This window comes from Dioscorea cayenensis, unplaced genomic scaffold (assembly GCF_009730915.1).
Source record: "Dioscorea cayenensis subsp. rotundata cultivar TDr96_F1 unplaced genomic scaffold, TDr96_F1_v2_PseudoChromosome.rev07_lg8_w22 25.fasta BLBR01001415.1, whole genome shotgun sequence".
NCBI lineage: Eukaryota > Viridiplantae > Streptophyta > Magnoliopsida > Dioscoreales > Dioscoreaceae > Dioscorea > Dioscorea cayenensis.
In genome coordinates, this window is record NW_024087806.1 from 28,026 (window position 1) to 44,022 (window position 15,997).

The window sequence follows — 15,997 nt, forward strand, 5'->3', positions numbered from 1 at the left end:
TGGGCCAAGTTGGGTTGGATTTAAAACGGGTTCGAATTTAACATGAACACCGTGGTTATTATCAGAACATTATTTTCGTCAAGCCAAAGGCTCCAAAGATTGCAAAACCAAGTCCTAAGTATATGTAATAAGTCGAGTAAAGTTTTTTTGAGTGAGTACTGAACTTTGTCATGTTTTCAGTTTGAGCGTCAACTTTCAATTTGTATCAAAATGAGCGTAAAGTTTTAATTTTGTTTCTCAAGCGGGGCAATTGGGTGAATCCGGTTATAATCAAGTTACGTGGAAGCCGAAAATATGTACACTCAGGAACCAAGTCAGCAATTGTCCATATCATCAATTTATACACGTTTAATTGGCTGCTACATCATCATCCCTTTCCCTCCTCCCTTTCCTTTCCTTCATCCCTTTCCCATTCTGGCAATTGAACACAACTTTCTCTCCCTCTATCTCTCTCCATCAGACGTGCACTCAGGGACAAATACCTACAAAGCTCCTTGGAGGTGAAGGTGGTTGTGATCGCACGAGGGCCATTGTCCTATTTTCGTAAACCTCGCATGCTGAATTGAACTAGAGATAAATAGGAATAGAGACTAAGTAATAACTCTAATGGCAATTGCAATATTATGATGGTTCCATTAGAGACTAAGTAATAACTCTAATGGCAATTGCAATATTATGATGGTTCCATTAATTAATTGAAATTTTCTAAAGAAGAAAGAAGAAGACATGATGATATATGGGCCTCACCTGGGGCTCAAGGGGGATGATGAAGAGATCAAAGAAGTCTCTCACGGATACCAAGTAGTGATGGTGACCACGGCCAAGCCGACTTCCTTCATCCCCATCGAGGTGCCTCATTCGGATGGTGGACCTCACACAAAGCCACATGTTCCAGAGGTGCACTGTGTCCATCATGCACTGGAGTGCAGCAGGGGCGGCTCAAGGCTTATAAAAGCCTAAAACTGGCCTTAATTAGTTAACTATATTTTTTAGAAATAAATTTGTTTGTTGGGAGAAGAAGATAATTAATTATGTATTGAAGCTACATTTTTTGGAAATAGATTTGTTTGTTGGGAGAAAAACATAATTAATTATACATGAAAGTAAAAAAAATTTAAGAACTTAATTTATTAGTTTTTATTTTAAAAAGCAAATTAATGGAAGATTTGAAAGTAGTGCAGTATTAAATAAAAAAGGTTTAAATATTAATTAATTATACAACAAATAATTATTATGATTTCACAGATAAGATTTTAAAAATTTTAAAAATTTAAAGTTAATAATGAGGTCACAAATTAAATTTTGAAGTTATTATTTAACCAGTACATAGTTATTATTATAATCATAATAAGATTTTAAAAGCTATATTAATTTAAACTTTGATGAGGTCCCCAATTTTCGGGGGCCTAAAACGGTTGCTTAATTGGCTTTACCTTGAGCCGCCCCTGGAGTGCAGTGATCGTAATGGAGAACCATCCATCGACATAGAGGCACATGCGAGCCTCACTGATGGACAAAGAGTAAAAGAATAGAGGGTCAACGTTGAGACCAACGACGTAGATGAAAAAGAAGGCTTGGTTCCACTTCTGAGTCCATCGAGCATCCATCAGAGATTGGCCTGTCTTGCGAGAGCCAACAGCGCAATTAATGCTTCCTTTGTTGTCGTCTTCTATTGATCCATTGGTGTAGTGGCTGGCAGCCGTTGGTGATCGGGAGGGAAAAGGATGAAGAAAAGGGAGGGGTGGAAGGGAAGGGATGATGACGTGGCAGCCAATTAAGCCACGTGTATAAGTTGATTACGTGGACAACATTAGATGTGATTGAAGATAGCTGAATTGTAGAGAAGATGAAGTAAAGAAGCAAGAAGGTTGATGCTGTGATTGTCTTGGTGAAATTAGTTTGGATTGGAAGGGTAGCTGTGTCATTTCAGGTTTGGAAAGGTAGCTATGTCATTTCAGGTATTTGAAAGGTAGTTGGAGTCATTGGAGAATGAGAGGGAGATGTGAACGACTATGATGAGTTTGATCAAGCAGTGTGGTTCAAGTTTTAGGTAGAAGAAAGAAGGCATGGATTGTGCGTTGAAGGGACGGCTGAGATTGAAGCATCCAGGAAATGTTTTTAGTTCGAGGCAAAGGAGAGGGTTAAGCGGTCAAGTTCATTAGAACCCAACACGTAGTAGTGTGACTCAGCTGGCCCGTTTTGTTTTGGTCACTAAAGTTTGTTATATGTTTCGAGTTGTATTATTTTTAGATGGTTATTTGTTTTCTACTGGTTTGCATATAGTTCCTCCCACTTGTATGAATTTTCTTGAAAAATCACACTTGTATGAGTTTTCCCGAAAAATTGAGTTGTTTTGATCCTTGCTTTCAATACAAAACTTGTTCCTCTTGTAATTATCTTTCAATATAATGTTTTATAGACAGTTGTTGATTTGGTTCCTGGGTGTCCACATCATATTTTCAGCTGTTATGTCACTTAATTATAACCAAAATCCCCCAATTGTCCTGCCGAAGAAACAAAATTAAAATTTTGTGATCATTTTGATATAAATTGAAAGTTGGTGCTCAAATTGAAAACATGACAAAATTCACTATTCACTCAAAAAATTTACTCGTATTAACTCGTATTAAGTTTTTGATGAAGCTTTGGATGAGAGCCAGGTGATTTTTATTTTTATTTTTTATTTTTGAGAAAGGCAACAAAGGATTTTGCTAAAAAAGATGTGTTGAGTTCACCTTAATTTATTGGAGTTCTTGTGAGGAGTTCAAACTCCCAAGTAATGAATTTCTTTATAAGGAATTCAAATTTTTATCATTCTTCTTTTTTTTAAGAGACACTAAGAAAATAAATAAAACATGAATCAACATGAAAATATAATAATTAAAATTAAATAATAGAGTAAAATAATATTATATATGTCTCTCAAATTAATGCAATTTGGAGTCTAGTAAATAATAAAAAGACAAATGAATAAATGGTAGTAAGAGGTTAAGAATAAAAAGTAAAAACCGAAACCATGAACCTCATTTCTTGGTGTTGACCATTGCCTCTTTGCTTAGCCAAGAAAGCATGCGTCATCTTTTAATTAAATCTTTTCATCTTTAATATAAATATAATTGATTTTCATTTCATATCAATCCTTAATATAAATATAATTTTTTTTTAATCATTTCAAATAACTTGCTTACTATATTTGTCAAAAAAAATAAAACTATTATAAAACTATATAATATAGCAAGACAAACAATGTCATAAAACTATATAATATAGTAAGACAAACATAGAGCAAAAGAAAGTAGTGGAAGTTCTCTTTTTTTGTTCTTATTATTTTTCATTCTTTTGGTATATATATATATATATAGGGTTTAAATTAGAAACTGAATAAACCTTTGGTAAATGAAACGTCAAGAGTCAAGAGGAGTTGAGAGAAACATAATGGACATTCATTTTTAATGTTTCATAACACTTCCCTTTCAATGCCCATTATATAGGAATTGCCTCGTTAAAACTTTACTAGAAAAAAAACCCAGTGGGAAAAAAATCCTAGTGAAGGAAAAAGAGTACAACTTTCCTGATATATGCTTCATCTGCTGGCTCATTAAAACCTTGTCAGGAAAACCCAGTGGGACAAAACTATGATGAAGGAAAAAGAGTACAACATGTATATAACTCCCCTTGAAGAGAACATTATTGAAGATCCCTGAGGCGATGCATCCCAATCTTGCGAACAAACTTTTCAAAAGTTGATGTGGGTAATGCCTTAGTGAATAAATTTGCAGGATTTTCACTGGATCATATTTTCTGAATATGGATATCACCATTTTTCTCAAGATCATATGTGAAAAATAACTTCGGTGATATATGTTTTGTTCTGTCGCCTTTAATGTATCCTCCTTTCAATTGAGCTATACAAGCTGCATTGCTTTCGTATAATATTGTTGGGCTATCCTTCTGTGATAACAAACCACAATTTTCTTGAATATGGTGTGCCATTGATCTTAACCAAACACATTCACGACTTGCTTCATGAATTGCAAGTATTTTTGCAGATTTAAAGAAGTAGCAGCTATAGTTTGTTTCATAGAACTCCATGATATGACCGATCCCCCATGTGTAAACACATAACCAGTTTGTGATCGGGCTTTGCGTGGGTCAAATAAATACCCCGCATCTGCATATCCAACTAATTCTTTTTTTTGATTCATGTGTATAAAATAATCCCATATCAACTGTTCCTCGAAGATAACGTAGTATATGTTTAATACCATTCCAATGTCTCCGTGTTGGTGCAGGACTGTATTTTGATAATAAATTTATAGCAAGAGCTATATCTAGCCGGGTACAGTTAGCAAGATACATGAAGGCACCAATTGCACTAAGATAAGGTACTTCAGTACTAAGTAATTCTTCGTTATTTTCCTGAGGTCGAAAAGGGTCTTTATGAATATCAAGGGATCGAACAACCATAGGGCTTGTTAATGGATATGCTTTATCCATATTAAATCATTGCAAAACCCTTTCTGTATATGCCGATTATTGGATAAAAACATCACTCTCTTTGTGCTTGAACTGCAGTCCGAGACAAAATTTTATTCTCCCAAGATTTTTCATTTCAAATTCTTTCTTTAAATAATTAACGGTATTTGGAAGCTCTTCAGGAGTTCCAATTATATTTAAATCATCAACATATACCCCAATTATCATGTATCCCTTTTTGGATTTCTTGATGAACACACATGGGAAAATAGGGTCATTCTTATACCTTTCTTTTAACAAATATTCACTAAGGCAATGATACCACATACGCCCAAATTATTTCAAACCATACAAAAATCTTTGTAACTTAATTGAATACATGTCCCGGGAATTTGAATTGTATGCTTCAGGCATCTTAAGTCCTTTTGGGACTTTCATATATATATATATATATATTATATATTATTATTATTATTATTATTATTATTATTATCTAGTTGGCCATATAAGTACACAATAACAACATCCATTAATTGCATATGTAATTTTTCATGTACTGCAAGACTAATTAGATAATGAAACGTGATTGTATCTATTACAGGGGAATATGTTTCTTCATAGTTAATACCAGGTCTTTGCGAAAACCCTTGTGCAATGAGCCTTGCTTTATATCTAATAATTTCATTTTTCTCATCTCGTTTTCACACAAATACCCATTTGTAACATACAGGTTTAACATCTGCAGGTGTTTTAGTTATGGATACAAAAATTGCTCGTTTTGTGAGACAGTTTAATTGTGCATGTATTGCATTTTTCCATTTTGGCCAATCATTTCTTTTTCGGCATTCCTCAATAGATTTAGGCTCATAATTCTTATCTTCTTTCAAAAGATCAATTGCCACATTATATGCAAAGATATTGTCAACAATTGTTTCATTTCTGTCCCATTTTTCCCATTTGAGACATAATTTATGGAAATTTCCTGATTTTCCTCTTCCATTTCAGAATCTTGAACTCCTTCTGGAAGTTTGCTATTATTTATTTCAATGTTTATTTTATCTGCATTTTCTTTATGATCTTTTGTTTCCCTTTTCTTTCGATGATTTTTATCTTTTGAACCAGCTGGTCTTCCACGCTTCAGGCATACTTTAGATTCATTTGTTATAAGAGGTCTTTCTGGGACATTAATTCTAATAGGGGCATTTTCCGTAGGTACATGTGATTTTATTATTCTTTTTGGATCAGAGAATGCAAAGATCAAAATGATTTAAACTCTGAGCATTCCATGTAATTTCTTTTTTCAACATTTTCATCTTTCCATTTTCTCCCCCTAATGTTGGAAAAATGTCTCATCAAAATGACAATCTTCAAATCTAGCTGTGAAAACATCCCCTGTCAATGGCTCAAGATATTTAATAATAGAAGGAGATTCATATCCAATATATGTTCCTAATCTCCTATGAGGTCCCATTTTAGTTCTTTGTGGTGGAGCGATTGGGATGTATACCCCTTACCCAAAAAACTCTCAAATGAGATATATATGGTTCTTGTCCAGAAACCAATTGAAGAGCGGAGAATTTTTGATAACTTGTTGGCCTTATGCGCACAAGTGATGTGGCATGTAAAATTGCGTGTCCCCAAGCATAGATCGGAAGCTTTGTTTTCATTAATAGCAGTCTAGCAATCAATTGGAGCCGTTTAATAAATGATTCTACCAAGCCATTTTGTGTATGAACATGAGTAACAGGATGTTCAACTTTTATTCCAATGGACATGCAATAGTCATCACATGCTTGAGATGTAAATTCACCAGCATTATCAAGCCGTATTATTTTAATTGCATGATCAGGGAAATGTGCTCGTAATCGAATAATTTGAGCCAATAACCTCGGAAGTGCCAGGTTTTGAGTTGATAATAGGCAAACATGTGACCATATCGTTGATGCGTCAATTTAAACCATAAAATATTTAAATGGCCCACATTGTGGATGAATTGGTCCACATATATCACCATGAATTCTCTCTAAAAACATAGGAGATTTAGTTCCGATTTTATTTGTGGATGGCCTGATAATAAATTTGCCTTGAGAGCGTGCTGGATATGAAAATTCATTTGATTGAAGAATCTTCAAGTTCTTTAATGGATGTCCATATAAATTTTTAAGTACATTTCGCATCATTATTGATCCAGGATGGCCTAATCGATCATGCTATAGAATAAATTCATTTGAGTTAGTTAACTTTTGGTTTACAATAGCGTTTGCCTCAATTGTTCGAATATATGTATAATAAAGGCCAGATGAGAATGCGGGCAGTTTCTCCAATACATGCTTATTACTTGAAGTAACAACAGTAACATATAAATATTCAGTATTTCCCATATTTGATGTCTCTATGCGATACCCATTGAGACGTATATCTTTAAAACTTAATAAGTTTCTGTGGGACTTTGGAGAATATAATGCATTAGTTATAATAAATTTTATTTCTCTAGGAAACAATATATTTGCTCTTCTGAAGCCTTCAATCAAATTTATATTGCCCGATATAATATTGACATTGGTTTTACCCATTATTTAATGGGAAAAATATTTTTTTTCTTTTAAATATTGAGTGCGTTATTGCACTATCAACAAGGCATACATCCTCATCTTTGGTGTCCAATCTAATTATGGATTTGGTAGTATCCATAAATTCTTCACAAAATAAATAAAAGTACATAAGTATTATAATGGGTAAGAACAAGATCAAATATGCATAGATTAATTAAAACAAAATGCATAGGGGGGGAAAAACAATTATGGTGTCAATTCAGTTGCCATCATTAAACTGAGAATCTTCAAGAAAATCAGCAACATCTAAATGTGACGGTATACCCACAAGAGGGTTATTGTTGAAGTCATAATTTTGGTATATAAAACTTGCCTCAATATTTTTCCCTTTATTGATGCTTGATAGAGATCGACAAGGTGCCTTGGTGTACGACAGGTACACGACCAGTACCCTTGTACACCACATCGATAAGATATATTTTCTAATTTGTTACTTGATCCTTTTTTGCCTTTAAACTGTTTTTCTTTATAATTTGTCCACTTCTGGTGGTAAGATGCATCTTTATTATCATCATGATTTTTCTGATATTTATTCCAACCACGGCTCTTCCATGACCATGGCCACGACCACGACCACGCCCATGGGTTCGACCATGTCCTTATTTGAAGTTTTCATATGTCATCGCATTCACTTCAGGGAATGGAGAAGAGCCAGTAGGATGAATTTCATGATTTTTCATTAGTAGTTCATTGTTTTGTTCAGCCATAAGCAAACATGAAATCAAATCAGAATATTTTGTGAACCCTTTCTCTCGATATTGCTACTGCAGCAGCATATTCGAAGCATGAAAAGTAGAGAATATTTTGTCTAGCATATCAGAATTAACAATCCTCTCTCCGCATAATTTCAATTGAGAAGTGATTCGACATATGGTTGAATTATACCCACTTACTGTTTTGAAATCTTGTAATCGTAAATGCATCCAATCATAATGAGCTTTCAATAAAATTACCATCTTCTGGTGGTTATACCTTTCCTCTAAATTTTTCCATAATTCAAGTGGATCTTTCACAGTTAAATATTCAATTTTTAAATCCTCATGCAAATAATGTCGGAGGAAAATCATTGCTTTTGCACGGTTTTGTAAAGATTCTTGATTACCATCCTTGATGTTTCTCCAAGTCCATTAGCATTCAAATGTAGTTCAACATCAAGCACCCATGACAAATAAATTTTTCCCAAAATGTTAAAGGCAACAAAATCAAGTTTTGCAAGATTTGACATGACAAAAAAAAATTGTTTGTGTACTTACGTGAAAAGGATTTGCCGAGAAATTGGATTAGTCAGAGATTGGTTAAAGCTTCGTGCTGATAACATATTATAAAACTATATAATATAGCAAGACAAACAATGTTATAAAACTATATAATATAGCAAGACAAACATAGAGCAAAAGAAAGTAGTGGAAGTTCTCTTTCTTGTTCTTATTATTTTTCATTCTTTTGGTACACATATATATAGGGTTTAAATTAGAAACTAAATAAACATTTGGCAAATGAAACGCCAAGAGTCAAGAGGAGTTGAGAGAAACATAATGGACATTCATTTTTAATGTTTCATAACAAAAACTTCATAATATAAGAGTACTTATTAAGTATTAATAAAATTCATGCTAAACAATAATTAAAAAAAAGAGGGTTAGTTATATATAAAATACACACACACACACACACACACATGTATAATGTATAAGTATATATATATAAGTTAGAACACAAGGCAATGCACAAGGCTATACAGTTTGAAGTTTAGAACTAGTGAGAGAGAGCTCAAGCGAGAGAGCAACCATGGCGACGAAGAGCAGCAACAACAACAGGCACAAGGCCACATCGCTATGCGAGAATTCAAGCAAGATCGCCATGAACATCATCAGAGTATCATCCCTCTGCATCGCCAGCCTCACTCTTGGAAACATTGGAGATCACGGCAGAGCCCGCACGAGAACCGCACGCTCTCCGACGGTAGCGGCAACGTTGTTGATGAGTCTCGATGAAGCGCTGATCAGCAGGAGATCGGTGGAGCCGAAGATCAATCCAAGATCAGCGTATGTTATGGAGTCGCCGGCGATGGATAGGGATGGGGATTGGGTGGATTGGAGGGTGGAGGACTACATCAAGAGATTCAGAGCGAGGAACAAATCAAATGCTATTGTTCGTGTAGAGATCTCCAGGTGCATTCCTCCATCTCCAAACCTTGTCTTTTCTTCTCTTGGATCTAAATCCTAATTTTCCCCCAATTTTTTTCTTTGATAAATGTTGTTGTGTTACTGTGTATGTGTGTTGAGTGCTTTTTATATCTTGTTGTTTATTATTTATTAAAAAAAGGGAAAGAAGATGTTGCATGTGCGTTTGGGGGGTGGGGGGGAGTGAGAGAGAGAGAGAGTGTTTTATTTTATTTTCATTAGTTTTTGTAATTTGTATGTAAATGTCTGTGTGTTTGTGTGAGACTGTAAATATAATAATGAATAAAAAGAAAATTATTCATTATTTTGGGTAATTATGTGTCCAAAATCAAAACTTTCATTGGCTTTTGAAAAAAACATTAGCAGATAAAGCCAACAATGTATATATGTATAGTATGTATATATATCATTATAAATTAATATATATAGGACCAGTTTTCTACGCAGGTACTTAGGCTGTGTTTGATTGGCAGCATGGAAAATGGCTAGAAAAGAAAATTTTTAAAAATTTTCTATGGAAAATGGAAAAATAGTTGTTTGATTGGCATTATTTTTTAACGAGAAAATAAAAAATTTTCTATGGAAAATTCAGATTTTGTTGTTTAATTACTCTTATTTTCCACGGAAAATGTTACATTTTCAGTGGAAAAAACCTAATTTGTTGTTTGATTGCATCAATTTTTCCCTAAAAAAAGTTACATTTTCTATGGGAAATTTTTTAAAAATTATTAAAATTGTTAAAAAATATTTAAAAAAACATTTAATAATTTTAAACAACACTACATGTAATTGAATCTTACCATCAAAACGCCTCGGGATCTGTTCACTGATTTGGATAAATTTATTTAAAATATTATCAAGTTATATAATTTATCTCTTTTTAAAAATAAATTAAAAGAAAAGGAAAAACATTGAAGTTGATCCTTATCCCAAATTTGATTTGTCTCGTAAGTTATTTTTTCAAATAGCTCCCTTACGTTTTCCCTGGAAAACTTTTCCCAGGGTGGAGGCAGGAAAAATTTTCCACTGATTTGAGGGAAAATAGGGTCACGTGACAGAGTTTGTGAAAAAATTTTCCACTGAAAATTTTGGCAAACAAACAGTCTAAAAAGCTGGAAAATGACCCATGAAAAATTTTTCCATGGAAAAAAAGGGCAATCAAACACAGCCTTAGATTTAAAATCTAAGGATGATTAGTACTGACCATTAGATTTGATCAAATAGTTACTTTACATCCATATCTTTTTACTTTTTTATAGATGGTTATTTTAGATTTTCCACTAAGGTTGACGGCGACTTGGCGGCGACGACACCACACTTTACACCAGTCTCTCTTTCGCCTCCTACTCCTTCTTTTAACTATCCTTGTTCTCATCCTCATCTATCCCACTTCTTCCTATCTTCTCCATCTCCCAATCTCCCCCTCCAGTAATCTCCGTTCCCTCCTCGCCACCCGGTCAAAACCCACCACCGTCTCCTCACAAAGTTCCCATGAGTCCCTCTGTCTTGCTCCATCTGCCCTGCTTTGTCTGTCCCACCATGACCACGAAGGACATGAGCAGCTCCTGCTAGGGCCCGCTCTCTGACCCCAATTCACTACCACCATTTTCTCCCGCGGCGTCAGCCTTTCCGACCTCACTTGTCTCCCCATCTCTTAAGGCGAGAAGCTTACAAATCATGCATGGTGTTTCTCTATATATTGTTGTTGGTTATACATGATTCTATTTTCCATTATATAATTGAAGAGTGGAAGAATGTAACTTTTCATTCTGACTTTTCAGTTGAAGTTCTTTTTTTGTTGATGTTATGACTTTTCTTTTGAAATTTTTGCAATTTTGATTCACGTTCAATATTAACTTTCTTTGAATGTTTGTTTCTGAGAAACAAAAGGTGTAACATTTCAATTGAGAGTGGAAGAACATTAAAATTTTTCCAAAGTGTGTATCCAATTTGGTTTATAACATCCAATTGGTAGAACATTAAAAGTTTCCAAAGTGTGTATCCAATTTTGTTTATAACATCCAATTGGTAGAACATTAGAAGTATCCAAAGTGTGTCTCAAATTTGGTTGTAGAAACAAGTTCAAATTTCTGAGCATTATAATGTAAGCTTGCAAATTGGAATCATTTACCTATCTCATAAACCAATTTCTGAGCAACAAGTTCAAGTTTCTGAGCATTATAAATAAAAGTCATCCATAACATCAACAAAGTCATCTAACAATAATTTAAAGATGAATAACAAAAACTTCAGCACAAATGAAATTTTACATGCAATGAAATTTTACCTTTTAAATGACTTGGAAAGGGATAGAAAGGAGGACCGAAAGTCAGCTTTACCGTGATTTGATGGCCTGACAGCGAGGGAAAGGGGGAGAGCAGGAGCCCGATCTCTATGTTGGCGGCGAGAGAAATGGGGAGCGCAGGAAGTCACGGGGTAGCAGATCTCTACGTTAATAGGTTAACTCATCCTCAGCCATTAGATGTTAATCTAATGGTTGAAGAAGGTCATCCCTAGAATTCCATTCTAAGTAAGTCCCTAGTTGAAGAATATATGCAATAAATATATCTATGGTGTTATAATTTTTATAAAATACACAAGTTACTGTTTTTAGGTGTATATGTGTTGTTTTAAACAAAAATACATAAGAAAAGCATGCTTTAATATTAATAAAGATATAAATGACCATATCCCACAAATTTACATATTTCCCATTATTTTGCATCAAAGTCTGAATTTTCATATTTTTTTATATGTTATTATTTTTGTTTCTTACATAGACTTTTGTATTTAAAATTTTTGCCACTTATAAATAAAATATATATATATTTCTAAAAAATTGTTAAGTGATATATCTTATACCCATGTTAGTGATAAAAGGCCTATGGCATTAATGCAATTTACTTGCACTTCAGAATAAATTCATAACTCCTATCCCCTGCATTAACATATCATCCCAAAACAATGCAGCACATTCAGTGGTTTAAGTTTTTACCGACTTTTTCACCCAATTGCTCTATATATTTAGAACTATAAATGAAAACAACGGCCACTGAAGAAGGCTCATTAGGAGAATAAATGCATAATTTATGTCAATTCAACCAAAATTCCCACAACATTAACTTTCAGAGAAAAACACACAAAAGAAAGGTTCTAATATTTCTAGTCTAATTTTTATTTATTTGGTTCATGCTTTATCCATAAAACTTAATTTATAATAATATAAAATTTATGCAGTCCAAAATTATAACTAAGAACAACTGCCATTGTAGAGGTGATAAGTGCTTGTGCGATATGAAGGCGAAGCGTTCATTCCTTATGTTGAGCATTACTTTTCTCAGGTTTTTACATTAATATGTGTGTTTTTATGTTACTTTTATGCAGGTAGGGTTATGAGTCCGAGTATGAAGGAAATAGGCCAATGTGGATCATAATGCACCTATTTTGGAGGAGATCTTGCTAAGGTTCAAACGCGAAGACATAGGTCAGGTGTGAGATGCTAGAGTGTGTGCCAACCTCCTCGTATTCGAGTGAGCACATTCATTTGGAGGGGCACAAAGGCAGTCACACTCGAACATTCTGATTTATGCATATAAGAACAAGAGATCCACCAACGTGCACATCATTGAAGAGGCAAGTGATTCACGACGTAAATGTGTGCCCGTTTGCATTACCCCAATGAAAGTATGGAATTCGGGAGTATTTTCGGCATAGTGCTGTAGCAGGTTAATGTAGCAAAACACTGTAGCAAGTACTGTAGCAGCCCGGCCGAGAAATCAGAGAGACAGAGAATTCACACGGGCGTGTGGAAATTATCCACGCCCGTGTGGAAATTCCACAGGGGCGTGTGACATCATACACGCCCTTGCAGTCACCCGATTCCAGCCATATTTAAAGCCGATTTCAGCCCCGATTTTGGTATTCTTTTCTCCATCTTTTCCCCAACTTGTGAGAGGACTTCGGCTAGGATTTTGAGGCGTATTGGCCAAGGTTTTGGAGAAGTTCTACGGCTCCGACATCATGATTCCATTAGGAAGAAGGTTGGTAAGGGAGCTTCGATCGAGGCGTATCCTATACCGGACGAAGGAATCATTTCGACGACGAGTAGAGGACTCTCCAAAAGACCATCGACACGACCATCGAGGGGGTTTCTTTATGGATTCATTGCTTTTACATTTGATTTCTTTGATTGTATTAAGCTCCATGGAGAGCTAAACCCCTAGTGGGTACTTGGATGATTGTGAACCCTAGGATGTATTCATTTAATTGAACTTCTTTATTATGCTTTCAATAAATTGATGTTTATTGTGAGTTTCAACCTTGAATGCTTGATTGTATGAACATTTCCCCTAGAGTGACACTAGGGTTGAGAGTTCTTGTTGGTAACCTTGTGAGTGAGTGACACACCATGAGCGTTAGACAAAAGCTAGGTTGGAGAGGGTTGAGAGGGTGAGTCGAGAGGTACAGGAGCGTCCCCCTTTCTCCTCCCGGTGTGATAGATTCTACCTCCGTTCCTTGAGTTCTTTGCGGCCATAATAGAGTGAGTGGTCTAAGGGATGAACCTCCACTGGGGCCTAGTTGCGCGTGCAATGGAGTGAAGCTTTGAGAGGATCTTAGTATCTAGGGCTTAATTGTGGCTAGGGACCTTCCACTGGACCAAAGGGTTAGGTTTATATTTAGGAAGAGATTTATCACTTGGAATCCCTAGAGTTCATTGCAACTCTATGCGAGTGTGAGGTGTTGAGATTGTTCGATTTCTCCTCCGGGACATGTATAGAGTTAGGCATAGTTGACCTTAGATTTGGGACTATGTATGTAAGGATTTTTCACGACTCACCATTGCATTGATTAGGAAGCATAATAGAGAGTTCTTGCACTTGAAGCGATTATCCTAGGTGAAGCATTATCCGAGTACCCCATCTTTATCGATTGCCTTACCCTCTTCTTACTTTTTGCTCTTTTCACTTGTTGATTTTTATTGTTGAGAATTGAATCAATTTCACACCTATCACAATTGATCTTCCACATAGCTAAGAATCAAATTAAGTATTTTCACTCCCTACTCCCTGTGGATTCGACGCCGCTCATCCGGGATTATTACTTCGACAAGCCCGTGTACTTGCGGGATATAAGCAAGGGGAACTTGTCAAGTTTTTGGCGCCGTTGCCAGGGAGCTAGACGTTGTGAGATACTTTGCACTTTGTTTTCTTAGCTATTTCACTACACATTCTATTTCATATCTTCTTATTCCATCATTGCTCTAATCTTTCCTTATTTCTTTTTGCTGCAGAAAATGATTAACATGTTTGAATCATTTGACACTATCATGAGAATGGTCGAACACGTAGAGCAGAAAGTTCAAAACTAGTAGCATGGAATGATACATCGTGTTATTCCTATCATGGACAATGTACAACTCAACGACCTTTGGAAGAGTCGGTTGAAGAGTACATCGCTGGGATTCAAGGGCAAGGTCGTGAGTTAGATAGTGTGATAAAAGCGCTTTGAGGAATCCACGTCAGTGTCAATGACTGATCAATTTGATGACAGTATAGAAAGAATCCTTGATAGGTTTGATTCTTCCTATCAAGATCAGAGGCAAGAACTCTTTTTCGCTTGGTGTTACTATCTCAAATTTGGAATTCTGTGGAATTGACAAGTTGATATCCGTTGCAGACTGTAAAGAAATAGATCGCCAGGTGGATAAGGAAGAAAGTAAGTGTGAACATGAGGCGAATGATTTCGAGGAGATTGATAAATGGAAGGAGCGTAGCTTTATGGCCATCAATTGTCGAACCACCGTAACTTGAGCTTAAAAACTCTTCCAAAGACATTTGGAATATGCATTTCTAAAGGAAGACTCTAAACTCCCCGTAATCGTGGCATCGAAACTTATCTCATGGAGCAAAAAGGATAAGCTTGTTAGCATGTTGAAAAAAAGCACAAATCGGCTATCGCATGGAAGATTTCCGACATTAAGGGTATAAACCCATCATTCTCGCACTCATAAGATCCCTAATGGAGGATGACTATAAATCGTAATCCAACCTCAGTGAAGATTGAATCCCGAATATGAAGGAGGTTGTTAAGGCGGAGGTAATAAAACCTTTTTGGATGCAGGGGATCATCTACCCCATATCCGACGACAAGTGGGTGAGTCCGACCCAAGTTGTCCCGAAGAAAGGAGGAATAACATGAGTGAGGAATGAAAAAGAATGAGTTAATCCCCACGAGGACAAATGGATCGGGTTGGCGAGTCTCGCATTGATTATAGAAGACTAAATGATGTCACTCGGAAAGATCACTTCCCTTTGCCCTTCATTGACCAAATGTTGGAGAGATTAGCGGGACATCATTTCTATTGTTTCCTTGATGGCATGTCCGGATACTTTTCAAATTCGATAGCCCCTGAAGATCGGGAGAAAACCACATTTACTTGCCCTTATGGTACCTTTGCTTATAGAAGAATGCCTTTCGGGTTGTGTAACGCCTCGCAACATTTCAGCGATTGCATGACCGCCATTTTTTTGATGATTTTTCTCAAGATATTATGGAAGTTTTCATGGATGACTTTTCGAGTGTTCGGGGACTCTTTTGATGCTTGCTTAAACAATTTGGAAAGAGTATTAGTGAGATGTGAAGAGACTGAATCTCGTCCTTAACTGGGAGAAGTGTCACTTTATGGTGCAAAAAGGCATCATTCTTGGACATAAGATTTCTCAGGCA

The 15,997-nt window shown here is 35.6% G+C and overlaps 1 long non-coding RNA gene across 1 annotated transcript; it reads right to left on the bottom strand.

The window, feature by feature from the left end:
• Positions 1–359: 359 nt before the first annotated feature.
• LOC120256388 lies at positions 360–1,801 on the bottom strand. Its single transcript, XR_005535285.1, has 3 exons — positions 1,434–1,801; positions 748–956; positions 360–567 (listed from the first exon to the last, which is right to left on the bottom strand). It is a non-coding gene; the product is annotated as an uncharacterized LOC120256388 (long non-coding RNA).
• Positions 1,802–15,997: the final 14,196 nt, after the last annotated feature.